Here is a 6,516-nt window from a genome sequence, read left to right as displayed (position 1 = left end):
ACATGCATTAACATTTTTCTAAAGAACACAATCTTAAGTTTAGTTTTCAAGTAGAAAATTTAGGTACAGGATTTTTTGGTGGGGTTGATATTGTTTTCCAATCAATTAAAATTGAAGTTTTACCTCAATAGTATGCGTACATGTTTATTAATGAGATGCGTATTAAATGCATTTACATAATACTAAGGTAAAACTTCAACTATTATTGGAAAATGACACCAACTGCACTTAAGAAACTGTATCAAAGTTTTAAATTAGTGTAGTATGTTGGTGTCGAGATCAAACTGTCATGCTAATATTATTTTTTTTATTATTTTAATATAATATAAATATTTTAAAGTTATCTTAAAATTTCACATTTAATTAGAGATAATTGTCTTTATGACTATGTATCACAAACTAAAAATTTTACTTTATAGGCCTTTAATTTTTAAAGAATTTTATTTCAATTATTTTTCTTAAGAAACCTTAATGACAACTATATGTATTTGTGCCACAAACCTAGTTGCAAAAAAAAAAAAAAAATTAAATGTCATTGATAACTTGTGAATAAATTTTATTGAAGGATTTTTTGACATTAAAATAATAATAGATTTATCTATATTATATATATATATATATATATATATATATATGATTTCTAATAATTTTATCTCTATTTTCAGACTATGTTAAAGTAAAAACATGCATGAATTAAAAAATTCTCATACTCTAAAATGGTATTAGAAGTATAAAATAAATATATAATCCCAAATAGTAAATTTATTTTATTTCAATTCAGCATCGCCTATTACATAAACTAACATTCATAGGAACGACACCGGAGAAGAAGTTCAAACATTTAACATGGAAAATTACATATGCAATCTTCTATAGCATTGCACATACCACTTGCTAAGTTTCCATGTTTCCTATGACAATCTGCATTACACTTGTTTTCTTGACAATCATTCTCGTATAATTTTTCTTCACAACTTCTTGCCTCTATGACTTTCACTGGCCCTTCATTTTCTATGCCGATACACATACAATGTTCAATACAACATCGTATGAAAGAAATAAGTTAATCTCAAATTCAGAAACTTGATGAAAAAAATGAATATAAATAAAACTCTAGAATCTTAAATTAATGAATAACTGAAATAAGTGAAAAGCAATGCATACCAATCCCAATAGAAAGAACAAGCAAAACGATCAAAACTGAAATGATAGTCTTCATCTTATTTTGATTTTAGAACAATGAACTCAAACCTTCAATACAGTTAAATGTTGATATGAAACTATATATATATATATATATATATATATATATATATATATATATATATATATATATATATAATTCATACAGTTTGAATGAATTTAATGTTATTTAAAGATTTTAATCTTATCTTACTTATAATAAAGTGGACAACTTCGCCATAAATTCTTCATGCAATAATTTTTCTTTTCTATATTATCTGTATACAATAATTTCTCTTCACAATACGATTTCTTCACTATATTTATCACACACAAAAAATTAATTATAGTAAATTAAAATTGTAGTACCCTTCAGATTATGACGTCTTAATGACTCCACACCATGATTATTTACATAATGATACTTTAAATATAACTTCTTATTGGTTAGAATCCTTCATGAATCGTTTGTAGGTAACCCTTTTTGGGATGTTTGTTCACCTTTAGGATCAATGACTGTCCCTACAAACCCACACAAAACTTTTTAATGTGTTTTGCTCTCACTCATGCTCATTTTAGGAAATTTTTCAAAAGGTCTTTCATCCCTAAACCACTTCAAGTCAAGCACACTTCATTATGGAGTTCTTAAATGAAGAGCTACCAAAAATTGAATGCATCTTGTTAGTATACGTAGTACAAATTAATTCTTTTTAAGTCAATCTTAATTGCACAATGTGACAGTGTACAAATCTATGCATTATTCTCATTTTGGTGTGTTCAGACAGTTATAAAAACTATAAAGGCATGATAAAACATTAATTATAATAATTATTAAATATTAATTATAAATAATAAATTTTTGTTAAAATAAAAATATTAATTATAAGATTTTAATTATATTAATTATTAATTATTAATTATGGATAATCTTAAAAGGAAAAAACCTCTAAAGTATTATTTCCCTCTGAAATTTCTCACAAAAAATATAGATTATAAGAAACTGAAATTATAACGGCATAATAAAAATTAATTGTATTAATTATAGACGATTTTAAAATAAATACAACAAAAAATAAATTGAACTAATTTTTTTTAAAAGAAATCCGCATAACAAAAATTCACGTATAGGACACTGCAACAAAAGTTCCCGTAAAAAAAAATTCTATGTAAATATCCCTCAAATTTTTATTATTCAAAATGCTATTTCTATAAAAATTTTAATATATAATAATTATAAATGGTGTTCTAACGAACAATAATCAATATAAAAAAAATATTTATCTTAATATCAATATTAAAATTATTAAATATTATTTAATATTAAAATTTAAAATTATTAAATATTTTAAAATTAATTAATATTTATTTTTTATATAATTTAATTTAAAAATCTCAACATATGAATATATTTTTAAAATCAATTTTATCATTGTGGAATCAAATTACTATATCCAAACTAAAAATTTAAAATTTTAAAAATTTGAAATTGACTTATCCAAACAAAATATTTTTAGAATGATAAAAATTGAAATTAAAGTAATTCAAATACCAAAAATTTTAAATTCCTTGAATTTGTAAAATCCCTCATCCAAACACACCATAAAGACATAATAAAATATTAATTATTAATTTTGGACAGATTTAAAATAACATGTAAAAGTTTTCATATTTAATTATAATATATATATAAATATATATATATATATATATATATTATTTTATTCATTGTATACTATGTTAATATAATAAACGTTTGTCAGATAATTATATATTTTATTGTATTTATTGGTTTGAAATTATTATTTTTTGTAATGTTAATATATTTTTTTAAATAAATTTTATGGTAAAATGTTATTTGTTATATGTTAGTCTTGATAATCGATGAATTTGATCATAGTGTGTTTGGATGGAAAATTTAAATAGGATAATTCATTTATTTGGAGAATTTTAAATTTTTTGAGGTGAAATAATTTGTTTGGTGGAGAATTTACAAAGAATTTGAAATCCAAGCATTTATGAAATTCTTTAAAATAGTAGAATTTCAAATTCTCAAAAAAAAAGGTAAGAATTTGAAATTTCTCATATTTGTTTTTCTTATTTTACTTATATATTTTTTCATATCTCTTCATTATTTTAATTATTGAATATTTAAAAACATTTTAAAATTATTAAATATTATTTAATATTAAAATTTAAAATTATTAAATATTTTAAAATTAATTAATATTTATTTTTCATATAATTTAATTTAAAAATCTCAACATATGAATATATTTTTAAAATCAATTTTATCATGGTGGAATCAAATTACTATATCCAAAATAAAAATTTAAAATTTTAAAAATTTGAAATTGACTTATCTAAACAAAATATTTTTAGAATGATAAAAATTAAAATTAAAGTAATTCAAATACCTAGAATTTTAAATTCCTTGAATTTGTAAAATCCCTCATCCAAACACACCATTAGGGATATGAGTTGGGATTATCCATAGTAGTGTGAGAGTAGGTATGTTAAGAATAACTAGTGATTTGTTGGTAGAGATTAAAGGTTAAAAGATTGCCCAGTTCTTGATGGAGATAGCGAGTGCAAGTGAGAGTGGCTTTAAGGCCAATAAACCAAAGGCTTTTAAGGGAGTCTTTACTCTAAGTGGTGTTGAAGCCTCATAATCTAATGACTTGATCCAAGATAGGTGTTTCATTAGTGGAGTTCCTTTAGTTGTCTTGTATGATTCTTGTGTGACTCATTCATTCATATCACATGCTTGTGTTTCTAAATTGAAATTGCATATGTTTGGCTTAAAATTCGAGCTTGTAGTGGAGACGCCAAATAGTGGGCCAGTTTCTACTTTTGATGTTTTCCTAAAATGCCTTTTACAAATTGTTGATGAATATTTTGAAGTTGACTTGATTTGTTTCCCCTTAGTCAATTACATATCATTCTAGGAAATGATCGATTATCTTTCATCCATATCCCACTAAACTATTCTAATAAAACTATTGTCTTTGGTTAGTTTGTCAAGAGTAAAAATAAGGACATTTTGGTTGCTAATCAGATTAAGGCTTCTCTAAACAAGGATGTCCAAGTATAAAGGATGCTAGCTTCTTTGAAGTTTGCTAGTAAGGTGATAGTGAATGAGATACTTGTAGTCGGTGAGTTTCCTAAAGTTTTTTTTAGGACATGTCTTGTCTACCATCTGACCGTGAGATAAAGTTTTACATAAATGTAATACCTGGAAATGGACCTATATCTATAACACCCTATAATATGTTTCCCTTAAACCTAGTCGAGGTTAAGTAAAAATTAAAGGAGTGGGTTAAGAAATAGTTTTTAAGGCTTGGTGTATAACCTTGAGGAGCGCCTGTCCTTTTAATGAAGAACAAAATTAAGAGTATGAGGTTGTGCATACATAATCATTAACTCAACATGGTGACAACAAAAAATAATATCATTTTCCCACGATAGATGACTTTATGGACCATTTAGTGGGAGCTTATATGTTCAATAAGATAAACCATATATTAGGTTACCACCTAAGTAAAGCTAATATGATGGCTAATGCCTTGGTTGGGAAATCCTTACTTATTTTTAATAAATTTGTCACTAAGTGGGCCTGACCCTCTTAGCTTGTCCCTAATGGAGTCGCCATTTGTCGCGACCAGATCCCATAAAGAACATACATGGGGACTTATCATGTTTCATCTTAAGGAAGGTTCTATGCAAATCGATGGTTAGACCCTAAAAATCTCATCAGCTTCGAAATGTCTGATAAAGTTTCGATTACTTGAAACTTCATGGAATAGTCTTCAACTTCTTCTTGCAAAGTCCTTGAGAAGAATTCAAGGAGGAGATTCGGTGCTAGAAGAAGAATGTTGCTTCCACGGTGAGCTAGCTTTCTCGAATTAGAAGAGTGTTCTAACCTAAAGCTACAAAGAGGAAGTCTCAAGGAAACTAAGAGAAGAGATTTCTCCTTCGTGACTTTCGCTGGGAGAATTTAGAATCTCTAAGAAGATTAATTCTCATTCAAATGCCAAAAGTGATGAGAGTACATGACCAAAGAGAATATATAGGCCTAAGAAGTGTGTAGGAGAAGCTAGCCTTAACCTAAGGTTAAAATAAACCATGGTATGGTTTAAGTTAACCTTAGGCGCCAAATTTGAATTCAAATATTCAAATTTGGATCTAGCTATGTGCAAGTCTCATTTGCTTATGATTTGGCTTGCATTTGAGTCATGCCATGTGTGCCACTCCACTTGGCCAGTCACATGGTTCAAATGCCAACTAAATGCAAGCTAAATTACATGTAAATGAGATGGCACATGTGCTTAATTATTCATAAGTCTAGAAATGGCCGAAAATTACAAGGCCCAAAATCCTATGCTACTTGGCCAAAATACAAGGCCCACAAACAAAATTACAAGCCTAATGGGTCAACCCTACTCTACATGGGCTTTAGTGCACAACCCAACTAAAGAGCACTATAGGCTTTTCTTGATTATTGGTCCATTCTTCCTCCAACCTCTTGACCATTGCCCCAGTGATTGGGACCTTGGCCCATGGGCCCCATTAATGTCCTATAATTGGACTAAACCTCTAATGGTGGTTTTTGAAAAGGTGTTACAGGTTCATGGAGTCGCCAACAATATTTTACTCAAAACATCAAAAAAAGAAAAGGTTTTCGAAAATTGAACTTAGGCATGCATAGCCAGAGTTGGGTTTGGGGGTTGATTACGTCTAGGGAAGGTGTTAGGCACCCTACAACGCCTAAAATTAATACACTATGACAAATTTATTAAAAAATATTATTTTAATTTACATTTTTACCCATATTTATTCAAATAAAAGAGATTAAACAATTACATTATGAAAACAATTCTAAACATGTATTCAAAAGTAGTAAAGAAAGCAATATATAAGAGTTTATAAAAAAGAAAGCAGTAAACAATTCTTGAGGATGTTTTTTGGCAGTCCTCCGACGCTCTACAAAAATTCCTCTCAAACACTCAAGAAAACATTTTACTAGAAAAACTACTAAAATCCTTGCAAAGGCTAAAGGATTTCTTAACCAAAAGTTTTTAGAACATTGTTCTGAATTAGTCAGAAAGGAGTTAGAGAGGGAGAGAAGTGTAGTATTCCCTTTGCCATGGGGTTACTTATATAATCATCTAGGAGGCAAAATCCTCTGAGAATTGTTAGATGTTGACTTAGTCCTTTGTGTTTTTTAGATGTGGGACTAAAACCACAAAAAACTAATTTTTAAGATGTTGTATAAGGTCTCTAGAGAACTCGTTAGCAATTGGATCGTGCTGGTTTTTTATGGTATTTTCTCAAGAC

At 27.4% G+C, this 6,516-nt stretch overlaps 1 long non-coding RNA gene across 1 annotated transcript; it reads right to left on the bottom strand.

The window, feature by feature from the left end:
* Positions 1–736: 736 nt before the first annotated feature.
* LOC109792945 (uncharacterized) lies at positions 737–1,255 on the bottom strand. Its single transcript, XR_002239258.1, has 2 exons — positions 1,165–1,255; positions 737–1,011 (listed from the first exon to the last, which is right to left on the bottom strand). It is a non-coding gene; the product is annotated as an uncharacterized LOC109792945 (long non-coding RNA).
* Positions 1,256–6,516: the final 5,261 nt, after the last annotated feature.

This window comes from Cajanus cajan, chromosome 5, assembly GCF_000230855.2.
Source record: "Cajanus cajan strain Asha chromosome 5, NIPB_CcT2T_4, whole genome shotgun sequence".
In the NCBI taxonomy this organism is placed as follows: Eukaryota; Viridiplantae; Streptophyta; class Magnoliopsida; order Fabales; family Fabaceae; genus Cajanus; species Cajanus cajan.
This window is presented reverse-complemented; position numbering and strand designations above follow the sequence as displayed.